Below are 11,864 nucleotides of genomic sequence, written 5' to 3'. Positions count from 1 at the left end.
GTACTTTATTGAGCACAAAATACTTAGTCCCCAGTCTAAACACACCCAAAGCACTTATGCAAGCCAAAAGGAATGCCCACATGTATGGAACCAGGTCAGATGTGTACTCGTATGAAACCAGAAGCAGGAACTTAGTAGATATTCCTTGGACTCGTTTGAGTAAAATCCAAAATAATTATGTACATGCTGGAAAAACATTTTTACCACTATATCACATGGCACAAGGGAATTGCATGAAAATAAATTTAAAATGGTGGTAAGGACATGGCTGAAAGAGAGAGCATTCTATAGTACAAGTGAATTCATACATAATGAAAAATAACATACTCTTTTACATAACGAAAAATGTTGCTATTTTATTATAAACGTGTTTGCGAAGTAACAAAATTGTAATTTATGACACAACAAAATTTGTCTGTGCAACTGGTGTAACAAAACTAATTATGGATGAGTAAAATATATATTAATTTTCTTGTATTATCGTTTGTATAACCATTTGTAGAATTATGTATCTACCTTTCGTATAATTTCTATAACCAACTGCATAATTATGAAACAATTGACAATGCCTTATACAACGCAACATTTGTCTACAGGCAAATAATTCAAATTCAACAGCGGGTTGCCTACAACTCAGGGATCGAAGAATACGTGCGACCAAGCCTATCGTCTTTAGCTAACTTTCACAAGCGAACATGTGGACGCCAACGACAAACTTTCGCTAGTCTTGCGTACATAGCCTCATTCTGGTTACCATCAACTGTTATTTTTGTCTTGGAGCACAAAGCATTCAAAAACTTAACTACGGTATTTTGCTTAACTTCATTCATTGCTATCGTGTGGCCCGTTAGCTCAGTTGGTTAGAGCGTCGTGCTAATAACGCGAAGGTCGTGGGTTCGATCCCCCCACGGGCCAATGTTTTTCTTCAGGTTATAGTGATAATCTTACACACAGAAAGACATTCAGCTCAAAATAACTTAAAAATCTAAAGTATGTCGCCACCACAATCCCTTGGAAAATACAGTAATCAGTCTCAGTGCATTCCACAGAGCGAGAGATAAAAACCTCAATAGCAATGTTTGCTTTGTAAGATAAAAAATTGCCAGGCACTACCACATTTGGTTAAGGAGAAATTATCAATCCAGTAAGATAAGAGGTCCTGGAAAGAAAGGACACACAGAGAAAGTCATTCTTCTGCCAAGTCATACTGTTCTGTGACAGACAGAGAGAAAAAGGTGCTTCTTTGAGATAGAGAATCAGGCACAAGCTAAGAAGTCGTGGGAGGCCGCGTTTGTCTACTCACAAGTTTGACCATAAAAAATTATTTATAGAACTGTCATAAAATATACGATTTAAATGGGAAATACAGAAGGAAGTCAGATAGTAAAGAATATTACTGTTGAAGCAAACCCGTGACTGGGATTTGAATAATGAACAATAGGAATTGTTCTCCTCGTGCGTCCAAATCATAAAAGTGACTATTATGAGAATTCCGCGAACTACAGCCTCTAGCTGCCTTTCCAGTTTGGTGAATACCTTCACACTACCTTGCTAATGTGTTGTATCCAAGGGCTTCCTTTTCATCTCTTGGAATCGTGTGTTAAGCGGTCTTGTCTTCTAACGGTATTCCAGCACTTCTGGTTTGTCACTAATTTCCTGTAGGATCGCATGATTATGGTCCCTCTGTTAATGATGTACTCACCGTCCCCTACAGTATTTTCAACATCTTTATTCGGCTTTCTGTCTCTCTTCGCGCTACATCTGTACCCAGTCCACAATATTTCTCAGTGTCACTATTTTATTATTAGAAGTACATTATAACGAATAACATAAGTAGGGAAACTGCCTTCCACTAAAGGCAAGTTGGCGGCAGCGCTACGCGTCGGTAACATCGCTCTTTTCGTGAAATCATGTCCGTACCGCGGTTCACCCTCCATACATTACGTACTCGCACCACAGTCGGAGAAGGTTCTTAGTGGGCCCAGATCAACTCCCTGTAGTTACATACTACTGAAACACCAGAATGGTCATTAAGATTACAGCACCGTGAAGAAGACATGCAACAAATGTCACATTGGCTCGTAGTGTTCTACACGCTTAGTTATGCAAATGACTAGCAATTCAGCGTGACTGCACAAAGGAAACAGCCGCCATCTACATTCTTTAACGCAGTTAAAACAAGCAAAATCCGGATCGAATAACAACTCCTTTGTCATGCCTGTCGCTGGCGACTGGAAAGAGGAGCGTTACACTTCTTCCCTTCACAAGAGAAAGGAAAAAGTATTCGTCAACTGTCGCCGGCTACGCGAACATTCACCAACAACGAGAGGAAAAACACAACGCTACAAATTTTGAAAATTTTGTGGCGGGTTGCCCTTTCAGCTTGTATGAATAGAAGAAGGCGCGCGACTTGAGACTTGAAGCAGTGCCTTTTTGGCCACGCTCTTGAGGGCCACAAAACGAGCATTGTCAGGGGCCGAGGGCGGCCTGAGGGTGCTTCAGTTCTGGCTCGCCTGCTTCCCGGATCTGCCGCCTGCGTCACGACCGTCCCACCATCCGCCCACACGGTGCTCTTCCGCTGCGCTACATTAGGGGAAAGTCAATTCTTTGGCAGGCGTTGCTGATTCTGTCACTAGTCACAGCATTAAAAATCATTTAAAATAAATAGTGAAACTTTCTCATGATTTCAGCTCTTCAAACCAACCGCTCGCATATTCGATAGTGTGCTAAACGATCGAGTGTACCAAGCAGTCATGTCATCAGCTCCCCAAGAAAATTAAAGAACGGTCTGCCACAAGGATCAGTCCCTGCTCCACTTCTCTTGAGGCTGTACACTGCGGACATACCGAAACCAAAATCAAATAAGTTTGGCTACGATGATAACTGGGTGCTTGCGACAAAGTGTAGCTCAATTGAACGATCACAAATAATCGCAACTGACGGGTTAGAAGTTGTGGGAAAGTACTTTCGAAATGGAGACTACAACCAACCAACCAACCAAAACAAAGGTTTTCCCATTCCCCCTAAATAGTAAACTCGTCGGAAGAAAATGCTACATACTCGTACAGCTTGAAAACATTACACTTGCAATAAAGCAGCGAAGAACCTGGGGTACCCCTCGATAGTACTCAATCTTTCAGAAAGCATCCAACAAAAACACACGAACAACTGAAAACAAGAATAATTATCCAAAACCATTGCGGCAGAACCTGGGGAGCATGACCATCCATACTACGTTCTTCTGTTCATAGTCTTGCCTTCTCAGTCTCTGAATATTGTTCCCCACTCTGGCTAAACTGCCCATATGTACAAAAAGTAGACGTTCAGCTAAATACCACCACGAGGATGGTTGTTCGTGGTATCAAATCGACCCCTACGGAATGGCTAGCAGTATTAAACCACATTCTATACTCTCATCTGATGATGATGAAGTCCCATACTTCTTGACTGACCGTAGGGGACGATGCGGAAGATCCACACCACCGTACTAGGCAAAGTCCTAGCGAAGGTGGTTTGCCATTGCCTTCCTCGACCGTAATGATGATAATGACAATGACGACGACGATGACCTCGAGGCAGATGAATATCCCTGACCCCGCCGTGCATCGAACCCGGGACCCCGTGCTCGGGAAGCGAGAACGCTAACGTGAGACCACATTCCATACCATCATCTACGAAATACAAAAGCTCTTAAGAATGTGTTCATAAAGATCACGGATACTAAAAATCAACCAGTCCGTCAAGATGTCGATGATGAAAACCATGACCGATTCCGCTCTGGACGACCACCAACAATAACAGCGAAGGTCGCTGCCTTTCTAGCTTGGTGAATACCTTCATACTATCTTGCTAATGTGTTGTATCCAAGGGCTTCCTTTTCATCTCTTGGAATCGTGTTTTAAGCGGTCTTGTCTTCTAACGGTATTCCAGCACTTCTGGTGTGTCACTAATTTCCTGTAGGATTGCATGTTTATGGTCCCTCTGTTGATGTTGTACTCACCGTCCTCCTACAGTATTTTCAACCCCTTGATTCGGTTTTCTGTCTCTCTTGGCGCTATATCTGTACCCAGTCCAGAGTATTTGATTTCTCAGTGTCACTGTTGTATGTTCAGGCTTATTAATGCATGCACTCAAGAAATGATAGGACAACAAAATAATGATGTCGCATCTACAATCCAAATACAATTGGCCACGTAAAACATTCTTACTGCTGAACAGAATTATAACCAAACATGGAAGATCAGCATATTTTTTCACACACACTGGCTGAGCAACCATTCCCTCTTTGTGACTGCGAGTAACCGCAGACGACAGGCACATCACGTGAGAATGACCCACGAGATCACGTGAAGGTAGACCAAGGGACTTCCTGCTCGCGACTCCAAAATCGATAGATTATGTATGTATCATAGTTGTTTGCTTGTAAAAGTTCGAAATGTATGTATTATGCTCTTCATTCTACGTATTTCTGCGGTGTGTCAAAAATCCCTACGGTAAATAAATAAATAAGCTGTCCAGAAATGTAACAGTGTAGCAGCTGAAACGTCAAGTTTGCAGAGGCGTGCAAAGCCTAATGAAGTGAATGAAGTAACGTGTGACTAGTACTAATAGTATTTCTACACGTTCGTGGATCACTATTACGAGGCCAAGGGCACATTTAATCGTATTACAACTTAAGAACAACAAAAGTAACATAATCCATTTATACAGACATTTACAATCTTACAGGTCTAGTTTGATGAGAATAGGACAGATAGTCGGCCGTGGCCTTCCAGTAGAAACCATCTCAGCATTTGCCTGGAATAATGTAGGGACACCACGACAAACTTAAATCAGGATGGCTGGATGAAATCTGGAGCCTCAATGCTTCCGGATCCAATCTCTGTTTAAAGTAGCGCTACGTGATCCGGTTCATCCGTACTGTACACAACTGTTCTGGAAAGAAGTTATTAAATAAAGTAGAAGTCTAGCACTACTCTGTTCATTCGTTCCTCGCTACAGGTCACTACACAAACTACGCACCTTATTTCACACTTTAAAACCACACACACTATCAGCTGACGTGAGGACCACAGCAACGACGTTGTTTCCTATTTACAATCCGTAACCTTCCCCTTGCTTGTCTATAAACTAAATTGAGTCAGCATCCCTTTATAATGAGTTCATAGCGGCGCGGACACAAGCCAAGGTCTTATGTCGAAACGCGGGCACATTCCGACATCCGCAAGCCCAGCACTTAAACCATATCAGGGGCTCTTCCACTGCGACCTGGACACCACGGCAAAAACCGGTGTTTCGAGCCATTCCGATGAAGTTTGGCAGGCTGCATATGTGACCTCAACCACAACAATACCTGCCTTGCCCTGAATTAATAGCTAGCCGTCCAGCCAAGCTGTGGAAGTCGTCTCGGTCGGGTTCTGAACTAGCGTCCGCTGCAGCCTGGCTTCACCCGTAACGTCACCAAAGTCTGTCCGCCATTTCCTTGGGACCTCCTGCTGGAGTTCAGCAGCGGGCTAGGTGGGCCGCAGATCGAATTTATGTCCTTTCAACTACGGCCATCAGAATCTGTCAGCTTCTGTCATCATCTCCAAGTCACCTGTCCCATGACTGATGACCTCAGCAGTCCCATAGTGCTCAGAGCCATTTGAACCATCACCTGTCCCATGTCCGGCGGTGGGCCACCGCCGTCCATCGCTGGGGCTGCACATCAGCCCATTTCATCTGCAGGTGCGAGAGCAGAAGCGTGTTTCCTGGTACTGCAAGGGCACAGCTAGCAAGGTCACCACCATGCCTCATAGATGAAGGGGCTGACACCGGCGTCTCCTCGCCTGTCCTGTCAGCCTGGCTCGCTGACCTGCACCACGGACCTCCTGTGGACACTGTGTCCTCGTCTGTCAATAAATTGTTTGTCACCTCTACCTGCCTACATCTTCTGTGGGAAACCCACCAGAGAACCACTCGCCCGCACACAATACACCATTGCAAGTGAGTTCAGAAAGAGGATAAGATGTTAGTGCTCACAGTGTTGTTGGGTGTACACCATTCCAAAAAAATAATTCAGAACACTCATGTTACAGTTTTTCCAAAATTCCTACTCTTTGTTATCTAAGTATCACTGTATGGAATATGGTGCTCAGCAGGTATTTTTTATCTTTTAAACAATCTCGTTAAACAAGTTGGGCAAGTTATTTAACAGTTTTAGTCTTTGGTAGGAAATAATGTTTTCAGTTTTGTTTATTCTTTCTTGTTTAATGTAGATCTAGAACTGAGGACATGAAGAGAGTCGTTGGTGCAGTAATTATTAATGTTACTTTTGATGTTCAAAACTGATTAGTAAATACACTTACAAGATGTTAAAATCACAAGTGTTTTGAACAGATTTTCACTATGAGCTCGATTATTATTTCTGGTTATTATTGTTATAGCCCTTTTCTGTGATTTGAGAATTCTTATATTTTATGAATGTCTTCCACGAGAAGAATTCCGTGACTATGAACTGAGTGTATGTATGGATAATATGTAACTAAAAGACACAGACTATTACACACTGATGACAGGACTAAAGGGGATAGCATGCTGATTATCTTGTCTTTTCAAGTATATTTGTGTGTTCACACCATGTAAACACTCTCGCATTTCTGTCGGTGTGCCAGTGTTAGGGAAATATTTTAGTAGTTGTTTCTTTCGTAATAATATTTAAATTGGCATTATTTGAAATATTTATGTAAAAATTTTAAGTAAAAGAAAGTAAAATGACTAAGAACATAGTTATAAGAGAACAAAGCTGTAACAAAAGTAGTCTGCTTTTGCCTGTATATGCACGTAACCATCATCGTTAGCTCATCACTATTCTGTGATTGCTGTTATTATTGTTGTTTCGATTGCCAGTATTGTGTGTTGTGTATAGGACTGAAAATATACCAAGTTATTTTAAAAAGTGTACTGATCATTTTACAAAAGTATTACCTGCGCCAAGTCGTCGTAATTTTCATCATCCAACGATACAGTTCAAGAGACTTGAATTTATTTAAAGAGAGAGGACGATACGTTCTTTATTGAATGGAACTGATGTTTTGTGGTATTTGACGTTAAATGGAATTACTAAGTGAAAAGTAAAAGGTGAAATTAACTGCATTTTAGTGTGGATATTTGTAAAAGTTAACAGAATCTAGCTACCTGGAACATTTTGATAACTTACTAATAAATATTTATTGGTCTATCTAAAGAACAAAAATAGTAGAAACTATAAAATTTACGAACCTATTATTAAACATCAGAATCAATAACGCAGGCCAGATAATAACGTCGACGCAGCCCGTTCTGTTGCCGGTGTAATAAACGGTTCACTAAAGTCGCACGCAGGGACTATAAACTGGTTAGATTAAATTTAAATGAGCTGTGTCTTCTTGAAGCGAGGTGTTGGTTCTTAATCTGTTTGCTTATAAATGACCAGAGTATAATAACGGAATCGAAGCTTCGTAGCCGTCTTATTAAAATAAAATAAGAGCTACCACTCTCCGGCAACAGTGTGTACGATTTACGTCGAGATCTGTACATACGATGGCGCCACAGCCCAAGACAACCACATATTACAATATCTACATTCAAGAAAAGACCACAACAACCCAGCATCAGGTTTAACCACTACAATGAGAATCAGTATCCATTCCTAGAAATTTTGTGATCATTACGCTGTCTAAGGCGGTATAATTTATAATTAATTTAACAGTGTCTTTTCATTCTTAAAACTGAAATTCATGGTATTTACTTGCTTTATTTTCAGTGTCACATTATTGTACATTAACTAATTGTAAACGTCCTTGAGATTTTCATTTGCATTCTCTGCAAGCAGTTCTTTTGTTCTGACTGTAATACTGCTGTCGTCAGCAAAGAGAAGTTTTTCCCTATGGCTAACATCATCGGGAAATTCACTGGTACAGTATTGGACCGAATATTATGATACACATGATGACATGGTATTACAAAGCCAAAATGAAAAGACAAGTAACGGTGTAGTGAGAGAACACTGACTTGTCACGTAATTAAGAAATAAAAGCAAGGATAGATTTAATAAAAGAAATGTTTTACAGAAGGTGGTATATTTTCTGTGGTCCATTATACGAAACGATTAGTGGGATGTTTTGTGTAGTGAGTTGCCTGTGTGGTGCAAAGACATGGACGCTACAAACGAGAGAGGAGGAATTCTTGGAGGCTTTTGAAATGTGGAGGTGCAGAAGAAGTAGCGTTGTGAAATAGACACATAATATAAGGAATGAGGTTTTGTTACAAAGGGTGAACGACAATAGAGAAATACTGCAAAAGTTAAGAAGAGGTAAATAAACTGATTAGGACTCTGTATAAGAAAAGACTGCGTAATAAAAAGAGCACTAGAAGGAATGGTCACTGGGGAGAGGACCAGAGCTAGAAGACGATATCAGTTAATTGACACGTCAGCATGAATGTGTGAATGTGTTAGACGTAGTCACGGAAAAGGTGGAAAACAGGGAGGAGTGTAGAATGCCAGAGTTGCATATTCATTTCATCATAACTGACCCCTGACTTTGAGCTCATATTCTGGCCACATAGCATTACGAACATCGATATGTTATACCTTGGCGAAATCGTGGAAATGTCTGCTTTTATTTAGCGTGTGAATATTACATCTTATCTGAAATGGAGGCAACATACTCAGTAATATTTAAGACAGACCGTGCTTTTTCTAGCTTTTTTCAACGAGTGACACATTTAAGGACGCATCAAAATTAGACCATAATTGGGAGAAGAATTTCCTTTTCATATTTTAAAGATACAACATTGTCCTATTTACAGGCATATTTTCCTTATTTTCTGATTACTCGTTTCATCGCTATAATATCAAACGCAATACGCTGCGATTGGGTGTACATTTGTTGCTATTGCGACGGAGAGGGCACTGGCATTAAGCTTGAACTTCTGTTAGTTAAGATGAATACTCCTGGTGTTTTTTAGTTAGCAGTTGTAAAGCAATTGTGTTAGTAGCGGCAATATATGCGAGGCTGTGATGGAGCGTGGTTATCACATCAATGCGCCCCCACTGTTGTAACGCGCCATAAGCGCCTGTTCATCAGCGAAGAAAGGCAACTTCGTAGCCACATTACAGGACAGCATTGCCGCGTTCTGTTTTTATTTCGAATAGAGGGAAGTAACTTGGGAAAACGTAAGTAAATGCTTGATAAGCAGACCCCATCATCATCAGAAATGGAAATACGAAATTCAAGTAGCTGTTTTATGTGAATCTTTGAAAATCCGGTGCCTCCACATCAGTGTGCGTTAGGTAATTGGTGATACATTGCCTGACGCTATAATCTTCAAGGAAACCTCATCAATTTTTGGGGAGTAACAGGGTAGATATTTAACTGTGCATTGCTATAGGTGACTATCTGTGACATCATCACATAATATGCATTTCTCAGCCACCATTCATGTTAATTTTACTCCAAAAACCAAAAACCTTTAACGTAGCCACCTGGGACCAGATGAATTGGGCAAGCTGACGATTTCGTCATCTGTTAAGCACTGTTTATTGAGCACTGGTTATTGCAGAGCAGAATGGTCGGTAATGGAGTTCATGGATTAAAACAGGGTCGGGTCGAAGATGATGATCATCTTGTGTTTAATTTGCTTGATTTTGCTGCTGCAGGAAACACTCTTTGTATTCTTGTTATGGACCTTGTGAAAACAGTAAATTACCCCACTCATTCTGCAGCTGCTGTTCGAGTTTAGGGGAAATATCAAGTGGGCTGAGGCGTGAATGGGAATATGGACTGGTTAAGTGGTTGGTTGAGTCGGGTGAGGGACAAACAGCGAAGTCATCGGTTCCATCGGATCAAGGGTGGGGAAAATAAAATGGAAAAAAATGGAAATTTTGTAGCACGCAAAATGCAAGTGTTTTAACAAGCTCAACTATGAAACAAAAAGATGGTTCAAATGGCTCTGAGCACTATGGGACTCAACTGCTGAGGTCATTAGTCCCCTAGAACTTAGAACTAGTTAAACCTAACTAACCTAAGGACATCACAAACATCCATGCCCGAGGCAGGATTCGAACCTGCGACCGTAGCGGTCTTGCGGTTCCAGACTGCAGCGCCTTTAACCGCACGGCCACTTCGGCCGGCACCATGAAACAGATGCTGGGTGATAACGAAGCAGAAGGCGGAACAAGAACGTTTAAAGCAACAGACTAAAACTTCCAAGGAAACGAACAGTGTGGTGTCCTGCGTGTAACGAGATTCTAGCTGACCCTCCACCAGAAAACTGGACAGTACTGCAAATGCTGCATATGGTTCACAAGGCCGGCTCAGACTTTGAAAGAAGTAATATGTACGTTATTTTTGATAATGAAATACAATTTACTTGAGTTTTATTAATTTTCAACTCCTTAATCAATTATGTACCATTCAATATGTAATATTTAGCAGTGTTTCATTAACTAATGTACTGTCTTTTATTTTTTAAAGAAAGTCGTGTATTACAATTTATCGGTTCTGTCGTCTTGTCTCGTGGTCTAAGTCATATTGCCTCATTACTGGAGCAGCATGAGACGTTTGTATTAGGATTTGTAAGATTGGCTAAACACTGTGATTACAGTGAAGTAACAGTATATGAAACTAGGTAGAATGAAATAAAAGGGCATTCTGTTAACATGCACAAAGAAAACACAACTATCTCAAAAAATGAATTAGTTAAAAATGGTTAACGATTAACATTGTCAACTGCCCCTCTTTCCCCTGCCTTCTCCTACGTGCCTCGCGTTAGTTCCGCGACAGCGCGGAGAATGCTTCTTGGCGTGCTGTTCTCAGCTTTCTCCAGTTGAAGATGTCACGGCGGGTGGCATTTACGATCTCCATGTCTGTGTTAATATTGTCAAGTCACTATTTCTTTGGACGTGCCCACTTTCTCTTGGTCGTACTGGAAGGCCCTCTTCCCCTTCAACTTCTTCACTTTTGCTCATAGCATCACGGTACACGACGTTCACGTAAGTTGGCAGTAATACGTAGGTGAAACTTCCAAACGATTTCTTACATATTTCTGGTAATCTGGTTTTGTGGCGTCATTTCAGCCGTGCAGTATTAACTCGCTCTCGGTCGTCTGGTAGCGGACCTTACGAAGAAGCAGTGGTACTACACTGGTAGCCAGCGTAATTCCAATACGTGATCTACGAAAGATGAATTTTCGCCAGAGACTAAACTATTTATATCTCAAAGTGGCAACATGAGATGAAGTAAAATAGTGTGTAGAAACATTAATTCATATCCGCTGGACAACTGTAAATATTACACTTTTTTGAATTTTTTTAGGCGTAAGCACAGAAAATGTTTTCAATCGACGCCGATATCGATCATACACTGGCCATCTAGAGAAATTACATAACTCAGGCAGCGTATGGTGAACAATTTCCACTAGATGCGTTGTCATAATATGACAAGTGACAACGCAAATCATGGGTACAATGTTCGCCTTATGATCATTAAGTTATGATTTCAGAAGATGGTCAATGCATGACCGAAACAGATATAGATTAACAGCGTTTTCCACGATTGTGTTGTTGTTGTCGTCTTATTTCTGCAGACTTGTTTCTTGCAGCTCTCCTCAGTAGCATGTCCTGCGCCAGCCTCTTCATATTCGAATAAGTACTGTCCCCTACGTTCGTTTGAAGTTGGATACTGTATTTATCCCTTGCTGTTCTTCTACAATTTTTACCCCTCGCCCCCTTCCGTCCGTTACTAAACGGATTGGTGTCCTATCAACTGATCCCTTCTTTTTATAAACTTGAACCATAAATTTATTTCTTCTCGAATTCCATTAAGTATCCCCTGATTAGTCAT

General features: G+C 41.0%; 1 non-coding gene across 1 annotated transcript; it reads left to right on the top strand.

Annotated features, from left to right (window-relative positions):
• Nucleotides 1-841: 841 nt before the first annotated feature.
• On the top strand, nucleotides 842-915 carry Trnai-aau (transfer RNA isoleucine (anticodon AAU)). Its single transcript has one exon. It is a non-coding gene; the product is annotated as a tRNA-Ile (tRNA).
• Nucleotides 916-11,864: the final 10,949 nt, after the last annotated feature.

This window comes from Schistocerca serialis, chromosome 7 (assembly GCF_023864345.2).
Source record: "Schistocerca serialis cubense isolate TAMUIC-IGC-003099 chromosome 7, iqSchSeri2.2, whole genome shotgun sequence".
NCBI lineage: Eukaryota > Metazoa > Arthropoda > Insecta > Orthoptera > Acrididae > Schistocerca > Schistocerca serialis.
This window is presented reverse-complemented; position numbering and strand designations above follow the sequence as displayed.